Source organism: Hydractinia symbiolongicarpus, chromosome 9, assembly GCF_029227915.1.
Source record: "Hydractinia symbiolongicarpus strain clone_291-10 chromosome 9, HSymV2.1, whole genome shotgun sequence".
In the NCBI taxonomy this organism is placed as follows: domain Eukaryota; kingdom Metazoa; phylum Cnidaria; class Hydrozoa; order Anthoathecata; family Hydractiniidae; genus Hydractinia; species Hydractinia symbiolongicarpus.
Window position 1 is genome coordinate 9223579 of NC_079883.1, and position 16131 is coordinate 9239709.

At 39.9% G+C, this 16131-nt stretch overlaps 9 non-coding genes and 1 pseudogene across 9 annotated transcripts; 3 read left to right on the top strand and 7 right to left on the bottom strand.

Annotated features, from left to right (window-relative positions):
• The first annotated feature begins 3857 nt into the window (after nucleotides 1-3857).
• On the top strand, nucleotides 3858-3976 carry LOC130661590 (5S ribosomal RNA). The gene has a single exon (XR_008988768.1). It is a non-coding gene; the product is annotated as a 5S ribosomal RNA (ribosomal RNA).
• A 328-nt stretch (nucleotides 3977-4304) lies between these two features.
• Nucleotides 4305-4469, bottom strand: LOC130659857 (U1 spliceosomal RNA). The gene has a single exon (XR_008987060.1). It is a non-coding gene; the product is annotated as a U1 spliceosomal RNA (small nuclear RNA).
• Nucleotides 4470-4654: 185 nt separating this feature from the next.
• On the bottom strand, nucleotides 4655-4846 carry LOC130660905 (U2 spliceosomal RNA). The gene has a single exon (XR_008988102.1). It is a non-coding gene; the product is annotated as a U2 spliceosomal RNA (small nuclear RNA).
• A 322-nt stretch (nucleotides 4847-5168) lies between these two features.
• Trnar-acg (transfer RNA arginine (anticodon ACG)) lies at nucleotides 5169-5241 on the bottom strand. The gene has a single exon. It is a non-coding gene; the product is annotated as a tRNA-Arg (tRNA).
• Nucleotides 5242-9709: 4468 nt separating this feature from the next.
• LOC130661591 (5S ribosomal RNA) lies at nucleotides 9710-9828 on the top strand. The gene has a single exon (XR_008988769.1). It is a non-coding gene; the product is annotated as a 5S ribosomal RNA (ribosomal RNA).
• A 328-nt stretch (nucleotides 9829-10156) lies between these two features.
• On the bottom strand, nucleotides 10157-10321 carry LOC130659858 (U1 spliceosomal RNA). Its single transcript, XR_008987061.1, has one exon. It is a non-coding gene; the product is annotated as a U1 spliceosomal RNA (small nuclear RNA).
• A 185-nt stretch (nucleotides 10322-10506) lies between these two features.
• LOC130660906 (U2 spliceosomal RNA) lies at nucleotides 10507-10698 on the bottom strand. The gene has a single exon (XR_008988103.1). It is a non-coding gene; the product is annotated as a U2 spliceosomal RNA (small nuclear RNA).
• Nucleotides 10699-11020: 322 nt separating this feature from the next.
• Nucleotides 11021-11093, bottom strand: Trnar-acg (transfer RNA arginine (anticodon ACG)). The gene has a single exon. It is a non-coding gene; the product is annotated as a tRNA-Arg (tRNA).
• A 4470-nt stretch (nucleotides 11094-15563) lies between these two features.
• Nucleotides 15564-15682, top strand: LOC130661592 (5S ribosomal RNA). The gene has a single exon (XR_008988770.1). It is a non-coding gene; the product is annotated as a 5S ribosomal RNA (ribosomal RNA).
• Nucleotides 15683-16010: 328 nt separating this feature from the next.
• On the bottom strand, nucleotides 16011-16131 carry LOC130660481 (U1 spliceosomal RNA; annotated as a pseudogene).

Below are 16131 nucleotides of genomic sequence, written 5' to 3' on the forward strand. Positions count from 1 at the left end.
ACCCAAGAAGAAACCTGCTGCAAAGAAGACAGCTGATCACCCTAAATATGTGGACATGATCAAGGCTGCTATCGCTACCCTAAAGGAACGCGGTGGTTCATCTCGCCAAGCTATTACAAAATATATTCATGCAAATTACAAAGTTGCTGAAAACTCAGATCATCATCTGAAAATGGCTCTTAAACGAGGAGTAACATCAGGCGATTTGATTCAAACTAAAGGCACTGGTGCTTCTGGATCATTCAAGCTAGGTCAGGTAAAAAAAGAAAAACCTAAGAAAAAGGCCGCAGCAAAAAAGCCAACGGCAAAGAAGCCTACTGCAAAGAAAAGTACACCAAAAAAGAAGCCAGCAAAGAAGAGCACGCCAAAGAAAGCAGCAAAGAAGCCTGCCACAAAGAAAGCCTCGGCTAAGAAACCAGCAGCTAAGAAACCCACAAAGAAGCCTGTTGCTAAAAAACCTGCAGCAAAGAAGGTCAAAAAGACTCCCAAAAAGGCAGCAAAGAAGACCGCAAAAAAATAATTTGTGTGTATCTGGCTATTACATTAACAAACGGCTATTTTTATAGCCACACATTTACAAAAAAACATTATCTTGGTACAAAGTTAAACTTGTTTAAGTCACTTAAACAGTTAAAAAAGAGTAAATTTAAGATTAGATTCCCTAAGTTTAAGTATTTTCGTTTTTAAATTTCTTATTTTCTTGCTTTTACTTTTCTTGCCCTTCATATTTTTAACATTGTCAAACTTTATGTAGCATAAAATTTTTATGTAGCATAAAATTTAAACAGAAAGCAGGACAAAGTTTGATATAAAAAGCTAGCCGTAATATTTTTTATGGATGTGTGGCTATAAAAATAGCCGTTTTTTGTTTGGTAAGATGCTTAGGCACGTTCCCCACGAATTCTTCTTGCCAACTGGATGTCTTTAGGCATGATTGTAACTCGTTTTGCGTGAATGGCACACAAGTTAGTATCCTCGAACAAGCCAACAAGGTACGCTTCAGAAGCCTCTTGCAGAGCCATAACGGCTGTGCTCTGGAATCGCAGATCTGTTTTGAAGTCCTGAGCAATTTCTCGCACAAGACGCTGGAAAGGCAACTTGCGGATCAAGAGCTCGGTTGACTTCTGGTATCTTCTGATTTCTCTGAGAGCAACTGTACCAGGTCTGTAACGATGTGGTTTTTTCACTCCTCCAGTAGCTGGTGCGCTTTTCCTCGCAGCTTTAGTGGCGAGTTGTTTTCGTGGAGCCTTTCCTCCAGTAGATTTACGTGCAGTTTGCTTTGTACGAGCCATATTTTAAGAAGTCGATGTAGTACGGATACACAAGACGGTCTAAAATGCACTATCGCGCCAAAGTTTTATTTCTCATATTGATTGACAGCTAAGGTTCAAAACAAACCATTTGATTGGTGCTAAGAAAGTAATTTCTGATTGGCTGCATAATGACATTACGCTCATTACTTTAACATTTTTATAAAATCTGTGTTTTTTGGCTACGGGAAAACGGCTGTATCTTCTGATACACAAAAGCTTTTGACTTTTTTTTTTTTTAGTAAGTAGCAGAAGGTTTGGCGAATTCCAACGATGCCAAATTTATTGCCTTACTGAAACATTAAGACCACGAATTTTTAAAAAAACTACAGTTTTACTTAAAAAAATGTACAAAATGTTCGGAACATTTTGTAATGACGCAACTCTATTGGTTAATTAGGGTGTTTCCACGAGCAGTAGGTAATTTTATGGCCTCTTTTTAAAGCTGTCTGAATTCTGTTAACTCAAACGTTGTTTTTGTACTCGTTCTGTACGCAACTATATCAATATGTCTGGACGCGGAAAAGGAGGTAAAGGATTGGGAAAAGGAGGTGCTAAACGTCACCGAAAAATTCTTCGTGATAACATTCAGGGAATCACAAAACCTGCTATTCGGCGTCTTGCTCGACGAGGTGGTGTCAAACGTATCTCTGGCCTTATCTATGAGGAAACCAGAGGTGTACTGAAGGTTTTCTTAGAGAATGTTATTCGTGATGCTGTAACCTACACAGAGCACGCTAAACGCAAGACCGTTACCGCTATGGATGTTGTTTATGCCTTAAAACGTCAAGGAAGAACTCTTTACGGATTCGGAGGTTAAGCGTTGTCATTGCTCAACAAAAACGGCTATTTTTATAGCCACAAATCTTTTAAAACATTACTTTGTGCACGCTTCCAAATTACACAATGTGTAAAGTCTTGTCACAGTTACATTTATTGCTATACGATACTATGTCATATATGACACAAAAAAAATTTAGAAATACTTTGTAGGGTTAATTTGCCTGGGAGTGTTTCCGTGAAAAGCTGGGTTAAGTTAAATGTAAGCAATAACATGGATCAATGTACTTGTCTTTTCTGCAAGTACAGCTAATAATACGTATGAAAAGTGAAGCTAATCCACACACACATGGGGAAGTATTTTAAATGTAGGCTAGTGTTCTTAAGCACATTATTTAGAAGTTTTATTAACTTCGGTTAACTTGTAGTGACGCCAAGTAAATGTTTTTTTAAAGATGTGTGGTCTTAAAAAAGACCGTTTGTGTTTGGTAGACGTTGGTTTACTTGCTGCTTGTGTATTTTGTGACGGCTTTTGTTCCTTCACTGACTGCGTGTTTTGCAAGTTCTCCAGGCAAGAGAAGACGTACTGCGGTTTGAATTTCACGAGAAGAGATGGTCGACTTTTTGTTTTGAAGAGCCAAACGCGAAGCTTCGGAAGCAATGCGCTCAAAGATGTCGTTGACAAATGAGTTCATGATGCTCATAGCTTTGCTTGAAACTCCGACATCTGGGTGAACTTGTTTCAAAACATTGTAGATGTAAATAGCATAACTTTCCTTTCTCTTTCTCTTGCGTTTCTTTTCACCAGTTCCACCAATCTTTCCTCCTTTTTTGCCGGCTCTTTTTTCACCTTTCTTGGCTACTTTAGGTGCCTGTTTTCCTCCTTTAGCTGCTGCGTCAGACATGGTTAAAAATTTTTGCTACTTAACTTGTAAATAAGCATTAAACTGCAAGTCAAAACTTTTTGTTTATAAGTAAAAAAATCGGATCGAATTCGATCCGAAAACGCCGATACGCAATTTAATTGGTTAAAAAAAAAATCTTTTGTTTAATACTTAATTATGATTGGTTAAAAAAACATGATTTCGATCCTATTTTTATGATGAAAAAACGAGTAAAGTTTATTTCGTTAACACTTACGTTAAATATTCGTACGTTTTTGTATTAACTTACAAATCAAATCGCAGTTATGTCTGGACGTGGAAAAGGTGGAAAAGCTAAGGCTAAAGCCAAGACAAGATCCTCAAGAGCTGGACTTCAATTTCCAGTCGGTAGAGTGCATAGATTCCTTCGTAGAGGGCACTATGCTAACCGAATTGGATCTGGAGCACCAGTTTACTTAGCAGCCGTCTTGGAATATTTATCTGCTGAGATATTGGAGTTGGCTGGTAACGCAGCAAGAGACAACAAAAAAGCTAGGATTATTCCAAGACATTTACAATTGGCTGTTCGTAATGATGAAGAATTAAACAAACTTTTGAGCGGTGTAACCATTGCAGCTGGTGGTGTTTTGCCAAACATTCAAGCTGTCTTACTCCCAAAGAAGAACGACAAAGGACAGAAGAAGTAAACCGCTACACTCAGAAAACAACGGCTATTTTTATAGCCACACATCTTTAAAAAAACATTGTTTTTTTCACAAAACTATAACCTTAAAGTCTAATAGATAATCCATGCATACGCCTTGTCCTAAGTAACTCAAAGAAATTAAATAAAAAAATTTGATCACAACGTCAAAATAAATTGCACGTATTTGCACCTACTAATGTCTACGGCCATACCACGATGAACACACCCGTTCTCGTCTGATCACGGAAGTTAAGCATCGTCGGGCCGGGATAGTACTTGGATGGGGGACCGCCTGGGAACTCCCGGTGTCGTAGGCTTTTCATTTTCATTTGCTGTGATATATTTCTTGTTATAACAATTAAGGAACGTGGCGGTTGTTGAAAGTGTTTCCTATGACATTTTCCTACGACATTTTCAGGTGATAGTACGAGAAAAAAGAGCTTTCAAATGCATACAAACTCGATCTATTGCCGATCATCCAATAACCCTGACGGAATGGCAAATAAAATAAAATTCCGCCGCCTTCCGAGGACTTATATCGCAATCACGTTTCGTAACAGCCAAGCGAGGTTTTACCTTAGCGTTTAAGTCACCACCGACATTTGGCCGCGCAACTTTTCTAAGCTCATTCATTTTGACTTAAGGAGGGGGCGAGCGCGGACGCAGGCCCCCACTACCAGAAATTGTACGGTCGAGTTACTGACGTTTGCAGTAATCGCAGAGGTCAGCCCAAGCGTAGTGCAATGCAAGAGCCTCACTCTGGAAGAAAACCCTCATTGATCAGTCTTTACTTCCCCGTCAGGTAAGTATGAGTTGGAACTGCACCGTAGCATGAGGGTACCCTTCAAAGTTTGTTAATGCTTGTGGCTTGAGTGTGTTATAAACTGCCGTGTCGCGGGGCATAGGCTGTATTCTCCCCCAGTGTACGCGTTTTGTTCCCGCCGTAGACTATGCAGAGTGCCGTCGGAAAGAGGACTGCTATTATTCTTTTATTGCTTATGTGGGCCGCCATCGGTAATAGTGCAACACCAAGGCAACCCGTGGTCACGGCGTGAATGAATCCACCTCCATGACCCAAGGCCAAAAATCAGATTAATATACTGACCATTCAGAGAATGGCCTACCAGATATTAAACTGATAAGAACAGATACTACACTTGATCTTAGCCATTAGGCCGAGAAGCGATAAAGAACAAGCGTTGCCATGATAGGCATCGTCCACACACCGTAACTGCTTGTGGAGCATGTCACGTTACTGTAAAGCTTACAACTGTCACCGCGTACGGATGGACGGCGACATAGTAAAAATCACGGCTGTTGATTTAGCCGTAGGATGGAGAGCGACTGTAGCGAGTGGATGGTAACTTACATGAATGCTAACAAAGGCGACGATACTAAGTGCGTGATATTACTTTCCAATATGTCTGCGTACATTCCGTTTATCAACGCATTACGCCAGAACGTGCGCGCGCGTTACACAGTAGACCATGCAGCCGAAATGCGACAGTGCGACCCTGCCAGGAGTCGAACCTGGAATCCCCTGATTCGTAGTCAGATGCCTTATCCATTGGGCCACAGGGCCATGCTTATGACTTCGCCCCATCGTCATTTTGGCTTGCGCATTCGTTTTACTTACGACAGAATTCTTCGTGTTTGTAGCCATGAAAGAAAGGGACTTCTGTGAGTGAATTTTTTTACTGTGGTCTAATAAAAAAGTCGAAACGCAGTGCCCAATATATGAATTGCTCCTAATAGCCGGAAACAGGCCGTGTCGATGATGTAGGCCGACATACGCAACGCAAACCAAAGAACGCTTTATGAAAATCCTAACACGAGCGCGGAAGAAGCCCAAATTAACAGACTAGATGTAATGCTGAAGACCTCAAACTCCAGCAGCTTCTCTTGCAGACTATTGCGTCGTACTACAAATAAAAATTAACATGCTTTCGCATAGTCGCGGCACCCAAAACGGACATTATACGATGTACAGAAACACACATTTCTGTTTTCGCGCCAAATCAATTCCCGGGAGTGGTACTTTTACGTCCGCATACTTCGCACCGTCTTAAATTATATCTCATTTACACGGTAATGTTTAGTATACTTCTACTGTGATAACAAGCATCGTTTATCGTTGGATTGTTGTAAGAAAACATTAAAAATGAGTGAAGCAGCTTCTCCAAAGAAAATCGCACCCAAGAAGAAACCTGCTGCAAAGAAGACAGCTGATCACCCTAAATATGTGGACATGATCAAGGCTGCTATCGCTACCCTAAAGGAACGCGGTGGTTCATCTCGCCAAGCTATTACAAAATATATTCATGCAAATTACAAAGTTGCTGAAAACTCAGATCATCATCTGAAAATGGCTCTTAAACGAGGAGTAACATCAGGCGATTTGATTCAAACTAAAGGCACTGGTGCTTCTGGATCATTCAAGCTAGGTCAGGTAAAAAAAGAAAAACCTAAGAAAAAGGCCGCAGCAAAAAAGCCAACGGCAAAGAAGCCTACTGCAAAGAAAAGTACACCAAAAAAGAAGCCAGCAAAGAAGAGCACGCCAAAGAAAGCAGCAAAGAAGCCTGCCACAAAGAAAGCCTCGGCTAAGAAACCAGCAGCTAAGAAACCCACAAAGAAGCCTGTTGCTAAAAAACCTGCAGCAAAGAAGGTCAAAAAGACTCCCAAAAAGGCAGCAAAGAAGACCGCAAAAAAATAATTTGTGTGTATCTGGCTATTACATTAACAAACGGCTATTTTTATAGCCACACATTTACAAAAAAACATTATCTTGGTACAAAGTTAAACTTGTTTAAGTCACTTAAACAGTTAAAAAAGAGTAAATTTAAGATTAGATTCCCTAAGTTTAAGTATTTTCGTTTTTAAATTTCTTATTTTCTTGCTTTTACTTTTCTTGCCCTTCATATTTTTAACATTGTCAAACTTTATGTAGCATAAAATTTTTATGTAGCATAAAATTTAAACAGAAAGCAGGACAAAGTTTGATATAAAAAGCTAGCCGTAATATTTTTTATGGATGTGTGGCTATAAAAATAGCCGTTTTTTGTTTGGTAAGATGCTTAGGCACGTTCCCCACGAATTCTTCTTGCCAACTGGATGTCTTTAGGCATGATTGTAACTCGTTTTGCGTGAATGGCACACAAGTTAGTATCCTCGAACAAGCCAACAAGGTACGCTTCAGAAGCCTCTTGCAGAGCCATAACGGCTGTGCTCTGGAATCGCAGATCTGTTTTGAAGTCCTGAGCAATTTCTCGCACAAGACGCTGGAAAGGCAACTTGCGGATCAAGAGCTCGGTTGACTTCTGGTATCTTCTGATTTCTCTGAGAGCAACTGTACCAGGTCTGTAACGATGTGGTTTTTTCACTCCTCCAGTAGCTGGTGCGCTTTTCCTCGCAGCTTTAGTGGCGAGTTGTTTTCGTGGAGCCTTTCCTCCAGTAGATTTACGTGCAGTTTGCTTTGTACGAGCCATATTTTAAGAAGTCGATGTAGTACGGATACACAAGACGGTCTAAAATGCACTATCGCGCCAAAGTTTTATTTCTCATATTGATTGACAGCTAAGGTTCAAAACAAACCATTTGATTGGTGCTAAGAAAGTAATTTCTGATTGGCTGCATAATGACATTACGCTCATTACTTTAACATTTTTATAAAATCTGTGTTTTTTGGCTACGGGAAAACGGCTGTATCTTCTGATACACAAAAGCTTTTGACTTTTTTTTTTTTTAGTAAGTAGCAGAAGGTTTGGCGAATTCCAACGATGCCAAATTTATTGCCTTACTGAAACATTAAGACCACGAATTTTTAAAAAAACTACAGTTTTACTTAAAAAAATGTACAAAATGTTCGGAACATTTTGTAATGACGCAACTCTATTGGTTAATTAGGGTGTTTCCACGAGCAGTAGGTAATTTTATGGCCTCTTTTTAAAGCTGTCTGAATTCTGTTAACTCAAACGTTGTTTTTGTACTCGTTCTGTACGCAACTATATCAATATGTCTGGACGCGGAAAAGGAGGTAAAGGATTGGGAAAAGGAGGTGCTAAACGTCACCGAAAAATTCTTCGTGATAACATTCAGGGAATCACAAAACCTGCTATTCGGCGTCTTGCTCGACGAGGTGGTGTCAAACGTATCTCTGGCCTTATCTATGAGGAAACCAGAGGTGTACTGAAGGTTTTCTTAGAGAATGTTATTCGTGATGCTGTAACCTACACAGAGCACGCTAAACGCAAGACCGTTACCGCTATGGATGTTGTTTATGCCTTAAAACGTCAAGGAAGAACTCTTTACGGATTCGGAGGTTAAGCGTTGTCATTGCTCAACAAAAACGGCTATTTTTATAGCCACAAATCTTTTAAAACATTACTTTGTGCACGCTTCCAAATTACACAATGTGTAAAGTCTTGTCACAGTTACATTTATTGCTATACGATACTATGTCATATATGACACAAAAAAAATTTAGAAATACTTTGTAGGGTTAATTTGCCTGGGAGTGTTTCCGTGAAAAGCTGGGTTAAGTTAAATGTAAGCAATAACATGGATCAATGTACTTGTCTTTTCTGCAAGTACAGCTAATAATACGTATGAAAAGTGAAGCTAATCCACACACACATGGGGAAGTATTTTAAATGTAGGCTAGTGTTCTTAAGCACATTATTTAGAAGTTTTATTAACTTCGGTTAACTTGTAGTGACGCCAAGTAAATGTTTTTTTAAAGATGTGTGGTCTTAAAAAAGACCGTTTGTGTTTGGTAGACGTTGGTTTACTTGCTGCTTGTGTATTTTGTGACGGCTTTTGTTCCTTCACTGACTGCGTGTTTTGCAAGTTCTCCAGGCAAGAGAAGACGTACTGCGGTTTGAATTTCACGAGAAGAGATGGTCGACTTTTTGTTTTGAAGAGCCAAACGCGAAGCTTCGGAAGCAATGCGCTCAAAGATGTCGTTGACAAATGAGTTCATGATGCTCATAGCTTTGCTTGAAACTCCGACATCTGGGTGAACTTGTTTCAAAACATTGTAGATGTAAATAGCATAACTTTCCTTTCTCTTTCTCTTGCGTTTCTTTTCACCAGTTCCACCAATCTTTCCTCCTTTTTTGCCGGCTCTTTTTTCACCTTTCTTGGCTACTTTAGGTGCCTGTTTTCCTCCTTTAGCTGCTGCGTCAGACATGGTTAAAAATTTTTGCTACTTAACTTGTAAATAAGCATTAAACTGCAAGTCAAAACTTTTTGTTTATAAGTAAAAAAATCGGATCGAATTCGATCCGAAAACGCCGATACGCAATTTAATTGGTTAAAAAAAAAATCTTTTGTTTAATACTTAATTATGATTGGTTAAAAAAACATGATTTCGATCCTATTTTTATGATGAAAAAACGAGTAAAGTTTATTTCGTTAACACTTACGTTAAATATTCGTACGTTTTTGTATTAACTTACAAATCAAATCGCAGTTATGTCTGGACGTGGAAAAGGTGGAAAAGCTAAGGCTAAAGCCAAGACAAGATCCTCAAGAGCTGGACTTCAATTTCCAGTCGGTAGAGTGCATAGATTCCTTCGTAGAGGGCACTATGCTAACCGAATTGGATCTGGAGCACCAGTTTACTTAGCAGCCGTCTTGGAATATTTATCTGCTGAGATATTGGAGTTGGCTGGTAACGCAGCAAGAGACAACAAAAAAGCTAGGATTATTCCAAGACATTTACAATTGGCTGTTCGTAATGATGAAGAATTAAACAAACTTTTGAGCGGTGTAACCATTGCAGCTGGTGGTGTTTTGCCAAACATTCAAGCTGTCTTACTCCCAAAGAAGAACGACAAAGGACAGAAGAAGTAAACCGCTACACTCAGAAAACAACGGCTATTTTTATAGCCACACATCTTTAAAAAAACATTGTTTTTTTCACAAAACTATAACCTTAAAGTCTAATAGATAATCCATGCATACGCCTTGTCCTAAGTAACTCAAAGAAATTAAATAAAAAAATTTGATCACAACGTCAAAATAAATTGCACGTATTTGCACCTACTAATGTCTACGGCCATACCACGATGAACACACCCGTTCTCGTCTGATCACGGAAGTTAAGCATCGTCGGGCCGGGATAGTACTTGGATGGGGGACCGCCTGGGAACTCCCGGTGTCGTAGGCTTTTCATTTTCATTTGCTGTGATATATTTCTTGTTATAACAATTAAGGAACGTGGCGGTTGTTGAAAGTGTTTCCTATGACATTTTCCTACGACATTTTCAGGTGATAGTACGAGAAAAAAGAGCTTTCAAATGCATACAAACTCGATCTATTGCCGATCATCCAATAACCCTGACGGAATGGCAAATAAAATAAAATTCCGCCGCCTTCCGAGGACTTATATCGCAATCACGTTTCGTAACAGCCAAGCGAGGTTTTACCTTAGCGTTTAAGTCACCACCGACATTTGGCCGCGCAACTTTTCTAAGCTCATTCATTTTGACTTAAGGAGGGGGCGAGCGCGGACGCAGGCCCCCACTACCAGAAATTGTACGGTCGAGTTACTGACGTTTGCAGTAATCGCAGAGGTCAGCCCAAGCGTAGTGCAATGCAAGAGCCTCACTCTGGAAGAAAACCCTCATTGATCAGTCTTTACTTCCCCGTCAGGTAAGTATGAGTTGGAACTGCACCGTAGCATGAGGGTACCCTTCAAAGTTTGTTAATGCTTGTGGCTTGAGTGTGTTATAAACTGCCGTGTCGCGGGGCATAGGCTGTATTCTCCCCCAGTGTACGCGTTTTGTTCCCGCCGTAGACTATGCAGAGTGCCGTCGGAAAGAGGACTGCTATTATTCTTTTATTGCTTATGTGGGCCGCCATCGGTAATAGTGCAACACCAAGGCAACCCGTGGTCACGGCGTGAATGAATCCACCTCCATGACCCAAGGCCAAAAATCAGATTAATATACTGACCATTCAGAGAATGGCCTACCAGATATTAAACTGATAAGAACAGATACTACACTTGATCTTAGCCATTAGGCCGAGAAGCGATAAAGAACAAGCGTTGCCATGATAGGCATCGTCCACACACCGTAACTGCTTGTGGAGCATGTCACGTTACTGTAAAGCTTACAACTGTCACCGCGTACGGATGGACGGCGACATAGTAAAAATCACGGCTGTTGATTTAGCCGTAGGATGGAGAGCGACTGTAGCGAGTGGATGGTAACTTACATGAATGCTAACAAAGGCGACGATACTAAGTGCGTGATATTACTTTCCAATATGTCTGCGTACATTCCGTTTATCAACGCATTACGCCAGAACGTGCGCGCGCGTTACACAGTAGACCATGCAGCCGAAATGCGACAGTGCGACCCTGCCAGGAGTCGAACCTGGAATCCCCTGATTCGTAGTCAGATGCCTTATCCATTGGGCCACAGGGCCATGCTTATGACTTCGCCCCATCGTCATTTTGGCTTGCGCATTCGTTTTACTTACGACAGAATTCTTCGTGTTTGTAGCCATGAAAGAAAGGGACTTCTGTGAGTGAATTTTTTTACTGTGGTCTAATAAAAAAGTCGAAACGCAGTGCCCAATATATGAATTGCTCCTAATAGCCGGAAACAGGCCGTGTCGATGATGTAGGCCGACATACGCAACGCAAACCAAAGAACGCTTTATGAAAATCCTAACACGAGCGCGGAAGAAGCCCAAATTAACAGACTAGATGTAATGCTGAAGACCTCAAACTCCAGCAGCTTCTCTTGCAGACTATTGCGTCGTACTACAAATAAAAATTAACATGCTTTCGCATAGTCGCGGCACCCAAAACGGACATTATACGATGTACAGAAACACACATTTCTGTTTTCGCGCCAAATCAATTCCCGGGAGTGGTACTTTTACGTCCGCATACTTCGCACCGTCTTAAATTATATCTCATTTACACGGTAATGTTTAGTATACTTCTACTGTGATAACAAGCATCGTTTATCGTTGGATTGTTGTAAGAAAACATTAAAAATGAGTGAAGCAGCTTCTCCAAAGAAAATCGCACCCAAGAAGAAACCTGCTGCAAAGAAGACAGCTGATCACCCTAAATATGTGGACATGATCAAGGCTGCTATCGCTACCCTAAAGGAACGCGGTGGTTCATCTCGCCAAGCTATTACAAAATATATTCATGCAAATTACAAAGTTGCTGAAAACTCAGATCATCATCTGAAAATGGCTCTTAAACGAGGAGTAACATCAGGCGATTTGATTCAAACTAAAGGCACTGGTGCTTCTGGATCATTCAAGCTAGGTCAGGTAAAAAAAGAAAAACCTAAGAAAAAGGCCGCAGCAAAAAAGCCAACGGCAAAGAAGCCTACTGCAAAGAAAAGTACACCAAAAAAGAAGCCAGCAAAGAAGAGCACGCCAAAGAAAGCAGCAAAGAAGCCTGCCACAAAGAAAGCCTCGGCTAAGAAACCAGCAGCTAAGAAACCCACAAAGAAGCCTGTTGCTAAAAAACCTGCAGCAAAGAAGGTCAAAAAGACTCCCAAAAAGGCAGCAAAGAAGACCGCAAAAAAATAATTTGTGTGTATCTGGCTATTACATTAACAAACGGCTATTTTTATAGCCACACATTTACAAAAAAACATTATCTTGGTACAAAGTTAAACTTGTTTAAGTCACTTAAACAGTTAAAAAAGAGTAAATTTAAGATTAGATTCCCTAAGTTTAAGTATTTTCGTTTTTAAATTTCTTATTTTCTTGCTTTTACTTTTCTTGCCCTTCATATTTTTAACATTGTCAAACTTTATGTAGCATAAAATTTTTATGTAGCATAAAATTTAAACAGAAAGCAGGACAAAGTTTGATATAAAAAGCTAGCCGTAATATTTTTTATGGATGTGTGGCTATAAAAATAGCCGTTTTTTGTTTGGTAAGATGCTTAGGCACGTTCCCCACGAATTCTTCTTGCCAACTGGATGTCTTTAGGCATGATTGTAACTCGTTTTGCGTGAATGGCACACAAGTTAGTATCCTCGAACAAGCCAACAAGGTACGCTTCAGAAGCCTCTTGCAGAGCCATAACGGCTGTGCTCTGGAATCGCAGATCTGTTTTGAAGTCCTGAGCAATTTCTCGCACAAGACGCTGGAAAGGCAACTTGCGGATCAAGAGCTCGGTTGACTTCTGGTATCTTCTGATTTCTCTGAGAGCAACTGTACCAGGTCTGTAACGATGTGGTTTTTTCACTCCTCCAGTAGCTGGTGCGCTTTTCCTCGCAGCTTTAGTGGCGAGTTGTTTTCGTGGAGCCTTTCCTCCAGTAGATTTACGTGCAGTTTGCTTTGTACGAGCCATATTTTAAGAAGTCGATGTAGTACGGATACACAAGACGGTCTAAAATGCACTATCGCGCCAAAGTTTTATTTCTCATATTGATTGACAGCTAAGGTTCAAAACAAACCATTTGATTGGTGCTAAGAAAGTAATTTCTGATTGGCTGCATAATGACATTACGCTCATTACTTTAACATTTTTATAAAATCTGTGTTTTTTGGCTACGGGAAAACGGCTGTATCTTCTGATACACAAAAGCTTTTGACTTTTTTTTTTTTTAGTAAGTAGCAGAAGGTTTGGCGAATTCCAACGATGCCAAATTTATTGCCTTACTGAAACATTAAGACCACGAATTTTTAAAAAAACTACAGTTTTACTTAAAAAAATGTACAAAATGTTCGGAACATTTTGTAATGACGCAACTCTATTGGTTAATTAGGGTGTTTCCACGAGCAGTAGGTAATTTTATGGCCTCTTTTTAAAGCTGTCTGAATTCTGTTAACTCAAACGTTGTTTTTGTACTCGTTCTGTACGCAACTATATCAATATGTCTGGACGCGGAAAAGGAGGTAAAGGATTGGGAAAAGGAGGTGCTAAACGTCACCGAAAAATTCTTCGTGATAACATTCAGGGAATCACAAAACCTGCTATTCGGCGTCTTGCTCGACGAGGTGGTGTCAAACGTATCTCTGGCCTTATCTATGAGGAAACCAGAGGTGTACTGAAGGTTTTCTTAGAGAATGTTATTCGTGATGCTGTAACCTACACAGAGCACGCTAAACGCAAGACCGTTACCGCTATGGATGTTGTTTATGCCTTAAAACGTCAAGGAAGAACTCTTTACGGATTCGGAGGTTAAGCGTTGTCATTGCTCAACAAAAACGGCTATTTTTATAGCCACAAATCTTTTAAAACATTACTTTGTGCACGCTTCCAAATTACACAATGTGTAAAGTCTTGTCACAGTTACATTTATTGCTATACGATACTATGTCATATATGACACAAAAAAAATTTAGAAATACTTTGTAGGGTTAATTTGCCTGGGAGTGTTTCCGTGAAAAGCTGGGTTAAGTTAAATGTAAGCAATAACATGGATCAATGTACTTGTCTTTTCTGCAAGTACAGCTAATAATACGTATGAAAAGTGAAGCTAATCCACACACACATGGGGAAGTATTTTAAATGTAGGCTAGTGTTCTTAAGCACATTATTTAGAAGTTTTATTAACTTCGGTTAACTTGTAGTGACGCCAAGTAAATGTTTTTTTAAAGATGTGTGGTCTTAAAAAAGACCGTTTGTGTTTGGTAGACGTTGGTTTACTTGCTGCTTGTGTATTTTGTGACGGCTTTTGTTCCTTCACTGACTGCGTGTTTTGCAAGTTCTCCAGGCAAGAGAAGACGTACTGCGGTTTGAATTTCACGAGAAGAGATGGTCGACTTTTTGTTTTGAAGAGCCAAACGCGAAGCTTCGGAAGCAATGCGCTCAAAGATGTCGTTGACAAATGAGTTCATGATGCTCATAGCTTTGCTTGAAACTCCGACATCTGGGTGAACTTGTTTCAAAACATTGTAGATGTAAATAGCATAACTTTCCTTTCTCTTTCTCTTGCGTTTCTTTTCACCAGTTCCACCAATCTTTCCTCCTTTTTTGCCGGCTCTTTTTTCACCTTTCTTGGCTACTTTAGGTGCCTGTTTTCCTCCTTTAGCTGCTGCGTCAGACATGGTTAAAAATTTTTGCTACTTAACTTGTAAATAAGCATTAAACTGCAAGTCAAAACTTTTTGTTTATAAGTAAAAAAATCGGATCGAATTCGATCCGAAAACGCCGATACGCAATTTAATTGGTTAAAAAAAAAAATCTTTTGTTTAATACTTAATTATGATTGGTTAAAAAAACATGATTTCGATCCTATTTTTATGATGAAAAAACGAGTAAAGTTTATTTCGTTAACACTTACGTTAAATATTCGTACGTTTTTGTATTAACTTACAAATCAAATCGCAGTTATGTCTGGACGTGGAAAAGGTGGAAAAGCTAAGGCTAAAGCCAAGACAAGATCCTCAAGAGCTGGACTTCAATTTCCAGTCGGTAGAGTGCATAGATTCCTTCGTAGAGGGCACTATGCTAACCGAATTGGATCTGGAGCACCAGTTTACTTAGCAGCCGTCTTGGAATATTTATCTGCTGAGATATTGGAGTTGGCTGGTAACGCAGCAAGAGACAACAAAAAAGCTAGGATTATTCCAAGACATTTACAATTGGCTGTTCGTAATGATGAAGAATTAAACAAACTTTTGAGCGGTGTAACCATTGCAGCTGGTGGTGTTTTGCCAAACATTCAAGCTGTCTTACTCCCAAAGAAGAACGACAAAGGACAGAAGAAGTAAACCGCTACACTCAGAAAACAACGGCTATTTTTATAGCCACACATCTTTAAAAAAACATTGTTTTTTTTCACAAAACTATAACCTTAAAGTCTAATAGATAATCCATGCATACGCCTTGTCCTAAGTAACTCAAAGAAATTAAATAAAAAAATTTGATCACAACGTCAAAATAAATTGCACGTATTTGCACCTACTAATGTCTACGGCCATACCACGATGAACACACCCGTTCTCGTCTGATCACGGAAGTTAAGCATCGTCGGGCCGGGATAGTACTTGGATGGGGGACCGCCTGGGAACTCCCGGTGTCGTAGGCTTTTCATTTTCATTTGCTGTGATATATTTCTTGTTATAACAATTAAGGAACGTGGCGGTTGTTGAAAGTGTTTCCTATGACATTTTCCTACGACATTTTCAGGTGATAGTACGAGAAAAAAGAGCTTTCAAATGCATACAAACTCGATCTATTGCCGATCATCCAATAACCCTGACGGAATGGCAAATAAAATAAAATTCCGCCGCCTTCCGAGGACTTATATCGCAATCACGTTTCGTAACAGCCAAGCGAGGTTTTACCTTAGCGTTTAAGTCACCACCGACATTTGGCCGCGCAACTTTTCTAAGCTCATTCATTTTGACTTAAGGAGGGGGCGAGCGCGGACGCAGGCCCCCACTACCAGAAATTGTACGGTCGAGTTACTGACGTTTGCAGTAATCGCAGAGGTCAGCCCAAGCGTAGTGCAATGCAAGAGCCTCACTCTGGAAG